General features: G+C 47.2%; 1 long non-coding RNA gene across 1 annotated transcript in view; it reads right to left on the bottom strand.

Annotated features, from left to right (window-relative positions):
• The window catches only part of LOC138984987 (uncharacterized), a 60,477-nt gene extending 43,110 nt beyond the window's left edge, over positions 1–17,367 (bottom strand). The window contains exon 1 of the long non-coding RNA XR_011462223.1: positions 17,272–17,367. This is a non-coding gene — a long non-coding RNA (uncharacterized lncRNA). The remainder of the gene's footprint in view (positions 1–17,271) is intronic.
• Between the last annotated feature and the right edge of the window lie 384 nt (positions 17,368–17,751).

Genomic DNA, 17,751 nt, shown 5'->3' with positions numbered 1-17,751 from the left:
AAACATGAGTCTCCATCCCTGGTCTGGGAAGATTCCACATGCCAAGGAGCAACCAAGCCTGAGAGCCACAACGACAGAGCCTGCGTGCTGCAGCTACTGAAGCCCGTGTGCTTAGAGCCCGTGCTCTGAAACCAAGAGTATCCCCTGCTTGCTGCAACCAAAGAAAGCCCAAGCGCAGCAACGAAGCCCCAGTGCAGCCCAAAATAATAAAGAAAGAAAGAACAGGCTAAACTGACAGCTGTAGAAATCAGAATAGAAATTACCTCTGGGAAGGGGAATTGACCAGGAGGAAGCGTGAGAGAACTCTCTACGGTATTGGAAATGTTCTGAATTTTGTTCTGGGTGGAGGCTATACAGGTACATACATATGCAGAAATTCACCAAGCTCTACATTAAAGATGAGCGCTTTTTGCTGTAAGTCTGTTACACCTCAAAATAAAAGTAAAACTTAAATCTATGGGAATATATTATCTCAAATTAAGCAATAAGAAGCTGCTTGCCTTGGCACCCCATCTCGCCCTGTGATGTCTTTGAACTTTCCAACAAAGCTTAAATTAAAATCATCTTAATATATGTTTGGCTTGTCTTAATCCCAAGAAATGAGTTTAACACAAAAGTCAAATCGAGTGAACATTTTTTTTTTTTTTTGAGCTCTTGATTTGCCCTCAAAAAGAATCCATCCTCCTAAAGGGTATCTTTGCTTTGAAAGTGCCACAGGAAAACACTCAGGACCTGGCCGCCTTCCACTAGAACCTTCCACTTGCATCACCCCGAGAAGGATGTCTCCCGGCCCTGCTGCCTCTGGGACAAACACACCAGCCGGGCGGTGAGCACGAAAGTGGGCATCCTACCCAGCGTACTGCCAGTCAGAACTTGCACCCAGCCAGCATATCCTGTAATTGCCGCTGATTAGCTGGAATTTGGAATTTGTATCTACGAACAGAAGGGCATCGGGGACTCCTTGATTAAACAAGTGAGATAACCATACATTGCTAAGAGGAACAGAGATCTTTCCCCTTGCTCTCGCATTGCTCAACATCTGACTGCTCACGGCCTTGTCCTTTGACATTCACTCCCACAACATCCCCACCTCCGCCTTCCCTCCCACTTCCTATCTGGGCCCCGGAGCTCAACCCACGGGGGCCTCTTCTCTTTGCTACTCCACTCGTGACCCAGTTCAGCCCACACGCCAGCCTTCCCACCTCTAGCCAGAGGGCACTGGGCTCAGGGCCACGGGCCGTCCTCAGCTGCTTCAGATCCTTTTGGGAACCAGTCAGGGTATAAACAAACACATCAACCTACTTGGGCTTTTCCCTCATCTTTCTAGAGCAGGCGGCTCAATAGAAGAGTCCGTGCTGATGGAAGTATTCTCTGCTGCGTGGGCCAGAGTGGTAGCCACTAGCTGCGTGTGGCTATTGAATGCCTCTTGTGCTTGACTTAGGAAGTTTGACTCAGGAACTGAGTTTTTTAAACTTTTTTTTGAACTTTAAATACAACATGTGACAGGTAGCTACCCTACTGGTCAGTGCAGCTCTAAAAAGAAGGGAGGGTTTGAGGGCCTACCATTCCTGTGACCTCACCTAGTAGCCTGGAATCTCAGAAAGTGTTCTGCTCTTTGAAAACACCCAGCCCTTGTCTCCCCAACTCTCAGGTCTGTCTTCTCCCAAAATAACTGGGAGCATTTGTGGAACCCCTACAATGCACTGGGTGTTTTGCAAATGTAAACCAGATATAATGAGTCACCGCAAGTCCTAGAACAATGTTCAAAAGAAGCTCAGAGGGGCTTCCTCGGTGGTTCAGGGGTTAAGACTCTGCGCTCCCAATGTAGGGGGCCCGGGTTCTATCCCTGGTCAGCGAACTAAGATCCTGCATGCTATACAGTGTGACCCCCTCACATTTTTTAAATTAAATTAAAAAAATAAAATTTGTTTTAAAAGAAGCTCAGAATTCCAAGACAGCTTGAAAATTAACACAATAGGTCTTTTCTGAAAACCTCCCAAGGAAGCACACGAGCCATGGGGAAAGTCTGTCTACAAAACAGGGGGACTTCTGATCTCCCCAAGTGCCACTCCTCAGCCCATCTCCTCTGCCTCTCTCTTCTCACAGCCCCAAACCAGGAATGGTTCTGTGAGTCTCTTCTTCCTCCCTCCCCGTTCATTCTTTCTTAGTGATAAACGGCTTAGTCATGTCGGACTCTTTGCGACCCCATGGACTGTAGTCCACCAGGTTCCTCTGTCCAGGCAAGAATACTGGAGTGGGTAGCCATTGCCTCATCGGGGGGATCTTACCAAACCAGGGATCGAACCCAGGTCTCCTTCATTGCAGTCAGATTCTTTACCATCTGAGCCACCAGGGAAGCCCCATTCTTACTTATTTAAAGAAATTTGACCCACTCTGGGCTTTGCCCTGTTTCACTTCCTCTGAAATGGCATGCCAACAGGCCAGCCTTCTTCCTTGGAAGGAGAAGACAAAAGTGGCAGACTCTTCACATGGACCTTTTTTCTTTTTCTCCCTGACCCACAAGGTTACATTGTCCCCAGTTTACAGATGAGGAAACTGAGGCACAGAACAGTTACGAGTGGCTGGCTTGCAAACCCATCTGCATTAACTTGATGTGCCAGCTGTAGAGTCCCTGGGTTAACTCACCCCAGAGAAGTGTTTATTTTAACCAGGAGGCAAAGGTTTGACTCCAAAGAGTGACTCAGTGACTCAGTGAGAAACTCAAGTCCCAGTTTCTCAGCTGGACTTCAGGGCTCACTAGGGCATGCTGACCTCCTCTCCTGTCTCATCCCAGTTCTGACCAGGCCAACCCCCACTCCAGCTCATCCTAACTCTGCTGTCTCTCCAGCTCATGGGCCAGGCTTTCCCCACCACTGAACAGCCTGCTACTCCACTTTATTTTTAAATCGTGGTAAAATAAGGACTTCCCTGGTGATCCAGTTGTTAAGACTTTGAGCTTCCACTGCACAGAGTATTGGTTTGGTCCCTGGTTGGGGGAACTAAGATCCCACATGCCTCACTGCATGGCCAAAAAGGAGAAAGAAAACAAATAACAAGAAGGTAGAAAAATAAATGTAACATAAAATTTACTATTTTAACCACTTCCAGATATACAGTTCTGTAGCATTAAGTACATTCATATTTTTGTGCAACCATCAATCTCTTTCATTTTCTCAACTTGAACGGTACCCATTAAACAATAACTCCTTATTCCTCTCTCCTCAGCCCCTACCAACCAACCATTTTACTTTCTATCTCTATGAATTTGACTGCTCTACAGACCCCATATAAGCAGAACCATACAACGTCTTCCTCTTGTGTCTGGCTTACGTCACTTAGCATGTCTTTAAGGTTCATCCATGTTGCAGCATGCAGAACTTTCTTTTTATGACTTAATAATATTCCACTATAGGTTTAGGTCATCTTTTCCTTATCCATTCATCTGTCAGTAGACACTTGGGCTCCTCCCACCTTTTGGCTACTGATTCACCCTTTTGGTGGGTGATTTTTGGCTACGAACTTGGATGTACACACATCTGTTAGACTCCCTGCTTTCAATTAGTTCAGGTATATGCCCCAAGGTGGGGTTGTTAGATTTTATAATTCTACATTCGATTTTTGAGTAGCCACCATTCTATTTTATGCCGCTCTTTTACTCTCATGCCAGGCTCCCCTAACAGCTCCTACATTAGTCAGCATATTAGCCACCCCACTTAAAAACGTAGGGCTACCCTCATCACTTCCAACCCAAGGAGTGCAGATCAGTCTGGAGAAACTCAGTGGTGGTATGTCATGAGGCTGGTTTTGACCTGGCCCATTTCAATGTTCATATTAGAAAGTCTGATAAAGGTGTGTATGTGCTAAGTTGCTTCAGTCGTGTCCAACTCTTTGTGACCTTACGGACTGTAGCCCGCCAGGTTCCTCTGTCCATGGAATTCTCCAGGCAAGAATACTGGAGTGGGTTGCCATGTCCTCCTCCAGGGGATCTTCCCGAGCCAGGGATTGAACCCACATCTCTTATGTCTCCTGCATTGGCAGGTGGGTTCTTTATCACTCGTGCCTCCTGGAAAACCCTTACAGGTGTGTAGGTCAGCTAATTAGATACAGAGATGTTACAAAGGTGAGATGTCGGACATACACAGGATGAAGATTTTAAAATACTGCGATGGGCAGGGTGATGGAGCTATAACTGAACACCCCAGCTGGGCCTCGAACCCACAGTCTGCCAGCTAAAACTGTTCACCTGGCCTCAGGACTTAATGAAGCTCAGGTTCTTTATGTCTCAGTGCAGAAGGAATTCAGTGAAAGTCAAAGTGATACATAAGAAGTAGATTTATTTAGAGAGCTACACATTCCACAGCCAGAACACAGTCTGTCTCAAAAGGCGAGGGTGGCTCTTGGAGATGCACACTCTACAGAGAGAGCGTGAGCCATCTCAGAAGGTGAGAAGCCCTGAAATATGGGGCGGTTCATTTTTATGGGCTGGGTAATATAGGATAATGAGTAGAAGGGTTATTCCAACTATTTTGGGGGAGGGGCAGGTATTTCTAGGAATGGACCACTGCTCATTTTCTGGTCTTCTATGGCCCACCTGGGAACTGTCCTGGCACCTGGGGGTGTGTGACTTAGCTAACGTATTACAATGGGTGTACGATGCTCAAGGTCTACTGAAAGTCGAATCTTCTGCCATCTTGAACCTAGTCTGTTCTAGCCAGTTTTTGCCCTATCCTCAATGACTGTTTTCATTCTTTTAAAGGTTGTGCTCTGCCCCCTTCCCTTCTATCTCAAAGCTATAAAATTAGCTTCTCTTCACTGAGTGCCCTAATGGGCCAAGTACTAAGTTCATTTCCTTTAGAGGTGTCATTTGATTGTCACACCTCTATGAGATCACAAATACTGACTCACTTTACAAATAAGGACACTAAGTCTCAGAGAAGCTCAGTAACATATCCACCCTGAGTATCTAGTCAAAGGAATCTGACCCCTAAAGTTCATATTATACTTTCCACTGTTCCATGCCATCCCTTGTTCCATTAGGAAAAAAAATGAAATGAACATCGAATGGGGTAATTGACACAATTCACATTAAAATTGGAGGAGACCATATATAAAATAGACAGCCAATGGGAATTTGCTGTATGGCTCAGGAAACTCAAACAGGGGCTCTGTATCAACCTAGAGGGGTGGGATGGGGAGAGAGATGGGAGGGAGTTTCCAAAGGGAGGGGATATATATATGGCTGATTCATGTTGAGGTTTGACAGAAACAGCAAAATTCTGTAAAGCAATTGTCCTTCAGTAAAAAATAAATTAATTAAAAAAAAATTGGAGGCGGGTTGGCAGGTGAGCATTGATGATGTCAATGTCCTATAAGTTTTGCTGAACTTAAAGGACAGTGGTAGCACTCCTAAAACTCACATATGGACTTCCCTGGTGGTCCAGTGGTTAGTGGACCACTGGATTAACTGGACCACGGGTTAATGGAATAACGAGTGGTTAATCCACCCGTCAATGCAGGGAACACAGGTTCGATCCCTGGTCCCGGAAGATTCCGCATGCCGAGGGACAACAAAGGCTGTGGAGCACAGCTACTGAGCCCGTGCTCTACAGCCCGAGAGCCACAGCCACTGAGCCGAGTGCTGCAACTGCTGAAGCCTGCGAGCCCAGAGCCCATGCTCTGCAACGAGAAGCCCTCTGCAATGAAAAAACTAAGCGCCAAAACCAGAGCCCGCACCCAGCAATGAAGACCTAATGCAGCCATAAATAAATAAAATTTGGGAGAGAAAAAAAAACCTCACATAAACTTGGGTTTCATCAACAGAATATAGTAACAAAATCAAAGGAGCTAGCTGCCCTACTGTGCACCACATCAATCAGTGTCAAGAGGGGATGTAGCCAATTCCAGACATTGATTTTTGGTTGCACTACAAGGCTCATGGGATCTTAGTTTCTCAGCCAGGGACTGAACCAGGTCACTGCAGTGAAAGCATCAAGTCCAAACCACTGGACCACCGGGGGATTCCTTAGGCTTTTTTTTTTTTTTAAAAACAGCGTTCTCGAGGTATCATTGAATTACAATAAACTGCACGTTTAAAATATACAATCTGATCATTTTGACGGGTGTATAAGCCATCACTAGAATCAAGTAAACATAACCATCACTACACAGAGTTTCCTTGTGCCCTTCATAATCCCTCCTCTCGCTCCTCCCCACCTCCACATCCCTGAGCAACCACTAAGGTGCTTTCTGTCACTATCAGTTTGCATTTTTTAGAATTCTAAATAAATGAAATCACCTAGCACTAATTCTTGTTATTTTTCATCCAGCTTATTTTACTCAGTATAATTATTCTGAGATTCATCAATGTTGTTAAGTATGTCAATCTGTTTGCTTTTTAATTTAGTCTTTTTGCTGAGTAGTATTCTATCCCATAGACAGAGGAGCCTGGTGGGCTACAGTCCTGATGCTGCTGCTGCTGCTAAGTCGCTTCAGTCGTGTCCGACTCTGTGCGACCCCATAGATGGCAGCCCAAGGCTCACAAAAAGTTAGACACCACTAGGCAACTAAGCACACACTCCATCATAGGCTTCCCTGGTGGCTCAGTGGTAAAGAATCTGCCTGCCAAAGCAAGAGACTCAGGTTTGATCCCTGGGTCGGAAGATCTCCTGAAGAAGGAAATGGCTACCCATTCCACTCTTCTTGCCTGGGAAATCCCATGGACAGAGGAGCCTGGAGGGCTATAGTCCATGGGGTCCCAAAAGAGTTAGACACACGTAGTGACTAACAACAACAAATTCTAAATTCTAATAAGTGTGTAGTGATCACACATCATTTTTTTTAAGGGTTACATTATAAGCCAAAAAATGTATGGACGAAATTACTGGAAGGAGAAGGGTCTGGAAGCAGGACCCACAGAGAAAGTGAGTGGTTTGGAGAAATATATATATATCTTAAATATATCTGGAAGAAGAATTAAATTTCTGTGTTGTATTACTGGGGCTTCCCTGGTGGCTCAGAGGGTAAAGCATCTGCCTGCAATGCAGGAGAACTGGGTTTGATCCCTGGGTCAGGAAGATCCCCTGGAGTATTATTATCCCCTGTTGTATTATTAATAGAAAAAATGTACTTTGCTTCTGATACAGTCTCTCAAAGGCAGAATGTACTTTTCAGGAAGTGAGATCTCTGTCACTAGAGGTATTCAAGCAGCAGAATGTGGAGGGTTTCCCTATTAGGGATGATCAGTTCAATTTCATTCACATCCATTGAGCACCTACTCTGTTGGAACACAGGGTGAGAGAATACAAAAGGAAATGTTATCATGCCTTTCCCTTGATAATATCACGTGATTAGAGTTCTGGCAAAGGTACCTGTCAGGATGATGGGAGAAGGAGGTAGAGCTCCCCAGAGGAGGCAACACTGACCTGAGTCTCGGAAGTGGAGTAGGATTCTATGAAAGAATTTCTAAGCTAGAACTGAATAACCTCCCAGGTTCTAAGATTAAGATTAAGCTACATTAAAACAAAAGTGTTCAAAGTACATCAGTGGGGCATGGCAATATAAACTAAGGTTCAAGTGATAAAAGAACCTGCCTGCCAATATAGGAAAAGTAAGAGACATGTTTGATCCCTGGATCGGGAAGATCCCCTGGAGAAGGGTATGGCAACCCATTCCAGTATTCTTGCCTGGAGAATCCCCATGGACAGAGGAGCTGGTGGGCTTACAGTTCATAGGGTCGCAAAGAGTTGGACACAACTGAAGCAACTTAGCACGTATCCTTAGAGTAGAATAATATTCAGCTGAAATATAATCTAGGATGTTCTTTACATATTGATATAGAATGAGCTCCAAAATATATTAAGGACGGGAATTCACTGGTGGTCTAGTGGTTAGGATTCAGCATTTTCAATGCCTTGGCCCAGATTCAATCCCTGGTTGGGGAACTGAGATCCTGCAAGCCAGATGGAGCGGCCAAAATTCTTTTAAAAGATTAAAAAAATTTTTTTAAGATATACTGGTACTTCCTTGGCAGTCCATTGGTTAAGACTCCATGCTTCCAAGGCAGGGCACAAGGGCTAGATACCTGGTAGGGGAACTAAGATCCCTCACGCTACGTGGTGAGGCCAAAAAATAAAAATAAATACATAATTTTTTAAAGATAAGTTTAGAAAGCAAGGTCTAGGCACTATCGTCACCTACCATTTGAATTTTTAAAAAAAGGATCTGATGATTAACAACAACACACATAAACACGCACAAGCGTGCACATGTGCTTTTATTGCATAATATCTCATATCTCTAGACTAGTAACAGAGGTTACCTTTGAGGGGAAGTGGCTGGGACATAAGTGTGGGAAAGAAACTGTGTCTGCCATACCCTTTTGCACCTTAGAATTTTAACTGTGTAATGAATTGCCTAGTAAAAATGAAGTTAAAACCAAAATCATTCAAGGCAACTACCTATTTCAGTGTGTTTTCCTAGAGGGTCTTCCTTAGCCTTTTCCTGTGTCCACCGCGCCCCCCGCCATTGCACAGATCTGAGGGGGTATCTGCCTCTCAGAGGAGATCTCTCCAGGGACCTTCTACTACTTCCTTCTTTCCTTCCTGCCTCCTCAGGACACGCAGCATCCCTAACACTCACATGCCAACTTGGTATCTTGTAACACTCCACATTCGGATTCAGCACCCTAGGGCGGGTCCTGAAATGCTACCTTTCCAACCAGCTCCTAAGTGAGGCCAGGACTGCTAGTCACAGACCCCAAGTTAAGTAGGGAGGGCCTGGAGCTCTGTTGTCCACGGTGAGGCTCATGGGTTAAGCATTAACAGGGCTTGAGAAACTGCCCCGCTCAGAAAAGAGGAAGGGATGTGGAGGTGAGGATTCTGACAGAGAGTGAGGGACGTCCTCCCCGGGGACTTGGCCCAGACCTCTCAGCACTGCCAAGAGAGTGGAGCTGCTGACCAGAGTCCCTGGTTTCCATCCCCACCTACCGCAGCCTTGGCTGGAGCACAGACTGACTCCCTCAGCTGTTTCCACTGCAGGGAGCCCCAGACAGCGGGTGGGGACAAAGTGGCCCCCCTGAGCGGACTGGAAGGCAGATGCGCTGGGCTACGTCACTGTACGCCGTACGAGACCAGCTGGCCTTGACTTCAGAGAAACGGTTCTCTTATTTCTGATGGGCTTGCGGTGGCTACGAGCCACCCACTCTCTCACACCCTCCCTGAAAATTCAGAAGCCAAACCAAACCTCCTTACAGAAAATGAAACCAGACAGCGTTTGGCACCTTCTTTCTCCCTGGGCGAAAAGCCATCTTGGATCCAGGTGTGGAGGGACCACCTGCTCTGGCAGAATGCGGACGGCCCACTCTGCCCAGGATGGGAACTGACCTGCGAACCTGGAAGTCAAGCTGCTAAACGCCCCCCATCCCCGCCCCCCGCTGCCCGCTGCACCCCCTGCCCCAGGGGATAGGGTAGCTTTCCAGGCCACACACGAGGGTTTCCCTGATGAAGCGTTTTTCTGTATGACAAAACCCTACTCTTGGCCAGTGCCAAACAGAAACAAGTGTGATGTGAGTTCTGCAGGGAAACCAAAGGGCACGTCCATCCCTTCAGGGCCGACACCCTCACCCCGGCCGGAGCAGGCCCTGCCCAAAACCAGTGACCACTGGAGGAATGCCAGGTGAGGTGCCCCTCCCCTACAGCTTCCCCCGCTCACCTGTGACCGTGCCTGAAATTGCAACAGGCACATTCATTCTTTGGGGATGAGAAATTACATCTCTTAAAATGATCCCACCCACAGGAGAGGTAATAAATTAAGCTGTTATCAGTCATCTACACCTCAGTATGAATTAGTTGAACAGTCCTGGAATATTACACCTGAAATGGGGGCCTAGACCAACCCTTCTTTTTAAAAAAAAAATTATTTATTTTAATTGGAGGCTAATTACAATATTGTGCTGGTTTTTGCCATACATCGACATGAATCAGCCACGGGCGTACATGTTTCCTCCCCCGTCCTGAACCCCCCCCCGCCACCTCCCTCCCATCACATCCCTCTGGGTTGTCCCAGTGCACCGGCTTTGAGTGCCCTACTTCATGCATCAGACTTGGACTGGTCATCTCTTTTACATATGATAATATATATGTTTGGAGAAGGAAATGGCAACGGACTCCAGTATTCTTGCCTGGAGAATCCTATGGACAGAGGAGCCTATACTCCATGGGGTCGCAAGAGTTGGACGCGACTTAGCGACTAAACCACCAATATACTTGTTTCAATGCTATTCTCTCAAATCATTCCACCCTCAAGGAAAACTGAAGCCCAGAGCAGAGGCGACTGCCTCAGGGTCAGACAGCAAGGTGGTGGCCGAGGGGGAAGGATTGCAAGCAGGTGACTGGGGTGATGCGGAAAGCCCCAGTACAATCAAAGGGAGCAGGGGGCATCCTCAGGCTTTCATCTTATAGGCTAACTCAGACTTGTACCAAGTTTCTCCCCTAGAACAGGTGGGGGCACAGCCGGAAGCAGCTCCCCACCCCGCCCCACCCTTGAGCATGTCTTTGAAGTCTCCAGTTTTATCTTCAAGTTCATTCAAATACAACATTCTACTCCAATACATTCCAGTTTGTTTTCACATAAATACAATAGTGAGATGTATTAATGAGACACCACTTTCCACTTACCAGACAGGCTGAGATCAAAGTTTGTGTTTCTGGGGAGTGGACTCAGGTGGTTGTTTTTTGTTTGTTTGTTTGTTTGTTGGCCTCAACCCACGACTTGAGGGATCTTACTTTCCAGACCAGGGATCGAACCGTCACCCGTGACAGTGAAAGCATGAAATCCTAACCACTGGACAGGAAATCCCCTGTGTGCTCCTGTATGCCCTTTGTACCTCTTTGAATTCTGTGCATCTTGCAAATATTCACAAGTCAGAAATTAATAAGATTTACACTTAAAAATGTGGGTGCATTGGGGTATGAGGAAACAGGCTCTCTTGTTCTGGTGGGAAGGATCACGAACAGAAACATGTGTGTGTTGCACAGTTGTGATATTTATCCAAAAGCTAAAGATGCACACTTTTTACCCAACAATGTCTGGTCTAGGGATCTAGCCCACACCTGGGGGGAATGATGCTCAAGTGTATTCACAGCTACACTATTTGTGCTGACCATAAGAGCCTGCCCTGAGCTTCTGACCACCTTTGAAGACCTTTTCAACTCTAAACAAAACCCAAGAGCTAGATTTCTTCTCATGATCTTCTTGCACCACCTTGGGATACAATTAGTAAAATAATAACAACAGCTGATGCCTATGAGGGCTTGATTTGCGCCTGGCTTGGCATAGTCTCAACTCCTTCAGTTCTCACAACCACCTCAAGAACTAGCTGCTGTTCTCATCAGGCACCTGTGAGGGATGAGGACGGCAGGGCAGGTAAGTGCCAACCTTGCCCAAACTCAGCACATGGCAGAGAGAGGACTCGAACCAGGGTCCATGCACTGAACCTCTGCCCTCTACTGCCTGTCTGTATGACAGTGCACGCGTAGGGATCAGTTGCCATGTATCCAGCAACTTCTAAGTGCTAAGCCACAGTGCTAGTCACTTCAGTGTTCTTACGAGGTCATCTCCATAGAACTGTGTTGAGGGCAGGAGATAGAGGCTGGGGCGGGGGTTGGGGGGGTGTCACTGAGGGAACTGAAGGTAAAAACAGAAGACACTGCCCCTGCCCTTAAGAAGCTGACAGTATGTGTGAGAAGATGACAACAGTCCTTAAGATGTGTTTGTGCAACACATCAGCTTTCGAAGCCCTTTCATTATCTCATTTAATCTTCTTGTCAATCCTGCCAAATAATTTCTATGATCTCTGCCCCAGGATGAGGAAACCAAAGCTCTGCAAGTCACATGGGCTGCCCCCAAGATCAGCCAGCCAGCCAGGGGAGGGGCTGGAACCTGACCTCAGGTCTCATGACTCCCAGTCTGTTAAAGGGGAAATGACATGCGGTCTGGATAGCCCAGCTCAGGGGTTTCCAACTTGCTCCAACACAAGGACTCCTTTTTCCCATCAGAAATTATTGTGATCCTGCACATGAAGGGAGTTGTTATTTTGGGCTTTAGTCAACTGGGGGAAACTCATAGAAGGAAAACGACCAAAGCTTCAATACAAACTTGAAAAGGAGCAGCACAACATTTATATCCCAGACATTGCTTATACAGTCAGCAGACAATATTGGAGCACAGATAGGGACTTCCAGCAATAATCCTGCAGCTCATGGGCAGGTAATAACTTGCTGAGACCATACTGCCACAGCAGGTCAGAGGAGGACACATTTCCAAAGTCCATCTTCTCTACCAGGGTATGGGAAAAGAGCCCCCAAATTGTATGGGCTTGGCAGAGAGTAGAGTGGAGGAGTCATTGGGAGCAAAGGAACTTGGTTGCAGGAGGCAAGCCTGTGGGAAGCCCAAAGGGTGTGTGGATGGACATGTATTTCTGTTGGAACCAATGGTTGGTTCCAGATGCCAAGGACCATTTAAGCAATTGGGATTAAGAAGTAGATCAGAAGTAGAGAGAGTGGTCCAGAGGGAAGCTGATGCCAATCCGAACCCCCTATCTGGTGTTTTTGGGGTCAGGTGTGCTTTGTAATTCAGGGCTTTTGGTTTTAATTTTAGAAAAGCAACACGGTGTCTGTAGTATATACTTTGTAATGCCTCTAGTAGGATGTGGGCTGCATTTTATATTCAAATGCATTGATATTTCTGTAATAAAGTGTATGGATAATGGGTCATTATACTAGGTGGAACTGCGCTTCCCTTTCTGAAAATGCAAATGATACTGCTGCTGCTGCTGCTAAGTCACTTCAGTCGTGTCCGACTCTGTGTGACCCCATAGACGGCAGCCCACCAGGCTCCCCTGTCCCTGGGATTCTCCAGGCAAGAACACTGACACGGGGTGCCATTGCCTTCTCCAAGGCATGAAAGTGAAAAGTGCTAGGTGCAACTAAAGAAAGACTTAACTTTGCACTGGTTCAGGACAGGTTTTGTTGCCAAATGTGTTTCCTTTTCAGAGCTTTTTAGGTTTTGGAGCTGTAGACAAGGGACTGGAACTTAGATCCCATTTTGGGCCAGCTTAGTACATGCTAGGCAGTAGTTCTAAACTGATCTACATGCATTATCTCATTTAATCTTACGTCAGCACTGAGGTCATTATCATCAGTTAACAGTCAAGAATTGTGAGGTTCAGAGATGGTGAGTGACTTACTCAAAGTCACTCAGCCAGTCAGCTGCAGGGCTGGGACAGGATCCCAAGTCCCTGTGACTCCAAAGCCAGGGGTACCCCTGATCCAGTCCTGAGGAGGAGAAGCCCATTCTGCCAACCTCACAATTCTGTTTAGGTCGCCACTCTTCAGCACTGCAATTAACCACCAAGAACAAAGGAAACAACCAAAGTCCAAGACTGTGGCAGTGAGTTCTCACCTGTCGCTGAGTGGCCATCCCTGCATTACACCATTCTCCTATGCATCTGTGTCCCACCTGAGCAGAACAGAACAGGCACGAGCCACTCCGTGCCCCGTCCTGTGCAGCAGGCCACCATGCTTAGTGATCACTTACTCCCCTTTCCAGAATTCATTCAGGGCAGTACGGCACAACAGTTACACTCACTGTTAGAGCAGAGAGCTGTATGTGCACAAATCAGCCCTGCAGCTCACCAGCACGCAAACTTCTAAGACATTAAACCTCTCTAGGCTTTAGTTTGGAGAAGGCAATGGCACCCACTCCAGTACTCTTGCCTGCAAAATCCCATGGATGGAAGGGCCTGGTGGGCTGCAGTCCATGGGGTGGCGAAGAGTCGGACATGACTGAGCGACTTCACTTTCACTTTTCACTTTCATGCATTGGAGAAGGAAATGGCAACCCACTCCAGTGTTCTTGCCTGGAGAATCCCAGGGACGGGGGAGCCTGGTGGGCTGCCATCTATGGGGTCGCACAGAGTTGGACACGACTGAAGTGACTTAACAGCAGCAGCAGCAGCAGGCTTTAGTTTCCTCACCTGCAAAATGGGGGTAATAATAGCACTTGCCTTGGATTGTAAGGATTAAGTGAATGAGCATAGGTCAAGCACTGTACTGAGGACAGAGCTGTCCTGGAGAGAGCCCTTGATATTATTCCTATGGAAAAGCTCTGTCCTCAACCAGTCACTCTCTTCTCTACCTTGCACACTTGCCTATCTGAACTCTTCTATCACTTTTTTTCCTGTTTATTTGCCAATATATCTGTTTCTTACTATTAAATTGTGAACACCTTAAGAAGAGGATTTATGCCTTATTAAATTTCCAGCACACAGCACAGTGCTTGGCACATCATAGTTACTCACTATGTGCTGAATGAATGAACAAATGAAGGAAGGAAGGAAGGAAGGAAAAGGCCTCTGTCTGCAAAAGCTTATAATTTTGCTATGGTGAAGTCATCAAAGTGAAAAGAAACCATATGATTCTCACCTTCTATAGACATATCATAAAATCCTTCATCCTGCAAACCTGTGCAAAAATCACATTAATTGCAGTCTCAGCCTCCACGGAGCTGAGTCTGTGCTGGGCAACGGGATGTGCCCATGTGAAAAAGAGCTGCAGAGCAAGGTTGTGGTACTTGCCAGCCAAGGGACAGGCAGTGCCGCTGGGAGTCCAGAGCAGGGAGAGGGCAGAACAATATGGGATGAGTCACAAATGTGCTTGTCATCCTTGCTCATGGTAAAATGGGATTGTTGGGTAACAACAGGAACAATGTCACAAGGCAGGATGAGCCAAGTGCATGCCTCTGAGTGGTGGGCACAGCCTTTGGTGTGGGGTTCAGAGGGGAGAAGAAAGCCAGCAGGCTTTTTGCTGGTGGTAGGGCAGGCTGGCTGAGACAGCGGGATCTGAGTCCAAAGTCATGGCATCTCCAGAGTTCATCCTGGCTTGGAACACCCAGTGTTCAGACTTGGCTTGCACGTTCACCGTGCTGATCTGCACTGCACTGGACTTTGAGCTTTCCTAGGTCTGGGTTCCTGATAGCTTTTCATTATTATATTAGTAACATCATTCCATTGTTTAAAAAAAGAAGAAGAGGAAGAAACTAAGAAGACAACCAGAGAGAAAAAATAGCCTATAATCTCTTCTCCCCCAGAAAAATCACTCAATATTTTGGTGCCCACCCACCCTTCACCCACACTTCCACCCACCTACTCATCCATCAGTCCAACCATCTGTATCAGAGATCTTAGTTGCAAACCACAGAATCCACTTTAACAGAAAAGGAACTTACTTAAAAAGATTAAGAGGCTTACAGAATCCAGAAGGGATGATTGCTACAAAGGTCCAGTATTCAGAGATGACAGCCAGACCCCCCAGAGGTACTCTTCCAGCAAAGCTACCATAGCAGCTGTCAATCAGCATGAATTCTATAACTTGCCTCACCTCACTCCCTTCAACTGGGTGGATCCCCAAGCATCTCCTCTGTTATTCTAAAGTTGAGGTGCCTCCCCCACCCCCTTTTCTGGGTCCCTGCTTCCTCAGTTGCTCTCTTCCAAATCAGTCTCATATTGTTGTATCTGATTGGTGGAATGTAGGTCACACACCTATATCTTAGCTGCAAGGGAGTCTAAGAAAGCACATTTCTGGCCTTTACTTTGAGAAGTAGGATTTATGATCTGGGGAAAACCAACAAACAGAAAAAATGGGCTTCCCTGGTGGCTCAGCAGTAAAAAATCTGCCTGCAATGTAGGATACTTGCAGGAGACATGGGTTTGATCCCTGGGTCAGGAAGATCCCCTGGAGAAAGAAATGGCAATCCACTCCAGTATTCCTGCCTAGGAAATCCCATGGACAGAGGAGCCTGGTGGGCCACAGTCCATGGGGTTGCAAAGAGTCAGACAGAACTGAGTGATTAATCAACAATCTCAAGTATTCTCTGAGAGCAATCTAAAACAGTTACTGCAAAGGTAACCTTAGAGGCTTCTCAGGATGATAAAGATCACTGGCACTTAAATTTAAAGGGATTTGTTAAAATCTATCTTGTTCTTCAAGGTGCGGCATTGCAGAATTACACGGATTCTGCCTTTTAGAAGCTTATGTGCAGTGCTGTGCTTAGTCGCTCAGTCCTGTCCAACTCTTTGCGACCCCATGGACTGGACTGTAACCCGCCAGACTCCTCTGTCCATGGGATTCTCCAGGCAAGGATACTGGAGTGGGTTGTGATGCCCTCCTCCAGGGAATCTTCGCAACCCAGGGATTGATCCCAGGTCTCCCACACTGCAGGTGAATTCTTTCCTATCTGAGCCACCAGGGAAGCCCCCTTAGAAATTTATACCATAGTTTAATTGATAAGAGGCAAGAAGCACACTTAAGTGACAAGAAGGTTTCTTAGTGACAAATGAGATAGGAAAGTCATGGCTCGCAGGTTCAGAATGGCATATCAGCATAGGACGGGTCAGATGAGGGAAGCCTGCTGAGAAAGGGTGTGTTGAAGGACCAAGTAGCTAAGGTACCGGCCTTGCAGCAGCAGCGAACCTGTATCCTCCCTGACTGCTTCACAGCAGGTCAGATCACCATCTTCAATTTCGAGAGCATCAGGCACCTCTTTATCATGGCTGGATCACACTTTGGCGATTCTCTGATCCACGCCTACATCCTCCACTCCATGAAGAGCTTGCCATTGTGCCCCAGAAAGGCTCTGGGTGGGCAGAAGCTGGTGAGGACCAGGTCAGGGCGTGGCAGCTGGGAGGGTGAGGCTGAGACCTGTCATCACAAAGACAGCCTGCAGCCTCCCCCCGCCCCCCACCCCGCAACCCCCACCCGTTTCCCCCAGGGAGGAGCAGCTGATGTGTTTCTGGAGTGTTCCAATCCAATTAGCGCCCTCCCCTAGCTCCAAGGAGAGGCCCAAGCCACCACTCCCTTCCCTGAGGTAGAGACTCAGTGGGGAGGGGGTGCCGCGGAGGTCTGAACAACCTGACCCAGCTCCTCCCAGCAGCGCGGCTGGCTGGCCTCTAGACAGGCTGCTATGACAGCGCCCGTTTCTAGGCGACTGTTCTGGGGAATGGTCTGTTTTGGCAACCGGAGGGCCCCTGGGTAAGGGGAGCTCCCCACCCCCACCCCCCCACCACGGCGCCGCCTTATTTGCATGGCAACCACCTCCCGGCCGGAGCTGCGCTGCTCTGCGGCTGTCCGGCGGCCTGGCGGCTCCAGCCCCTGCCCTGCACCCAGCCAGCCCCCGGCCCCAGGCCCGCCGGCCACCGCCTTATTGTCCCAGTCCTACCTCCTCGGGATGTGGAGGCTGCCCGCTGGGCGAGGGCATTTCCGGAAAGGCGAGTGCCCTAGGGAAGTGGGGAAAGGATGCTTAGGGACAAAACACGGGAATGGGGGAGGGGGAATGAAATATAATCTTTTTCAAACGAGTCCAAGTCACATGGTTTGGAAGCATCAAAACGCATTCTGGATAACAAGGTTGGCTCACAAGATATTTGTTTAGATGACCTCTCAGCTCAGCCCTAGGAGGTACTCAGAAGATGTCTTTTAGATCATTAAATTCCAAGTGTATGAGTGAATTTGGAAGTGGGTAGGTCTGAAAAAAAATATTTCTTACCTAGAACAATCAGGCAGTGATATTCTTCGAAAATATTTTCAAATAGTTGCAAGAGGGACTTGGTGACATAGGATTATCAGATGATGAATTTCTTGGAAGAAACAGAAAGAGGAAATAAATAGATTGGCTGATAACTCTTGGAGGCGCCCTATC

The sequence above is a fragment of the Bos mutus genome, chromosome 23 (assembly GCF_027580195.1).
Source record: "Bos mutus isolate GX-2022 chromosome 23, NWIPB_WYAK_1.1, whole genome shotgun sequence".
Lineage (NCBI taxonomy): Eukaryota > Metazoa > Chordata > Mammalia > Artiodactyla > Bovidae > Bos > Bos mutus.
The sequence above is the reverse complement of the archived record's forward strand: the minus strand, read 5'-3'. Positions and strand labels throughout refer to the sequence as shown.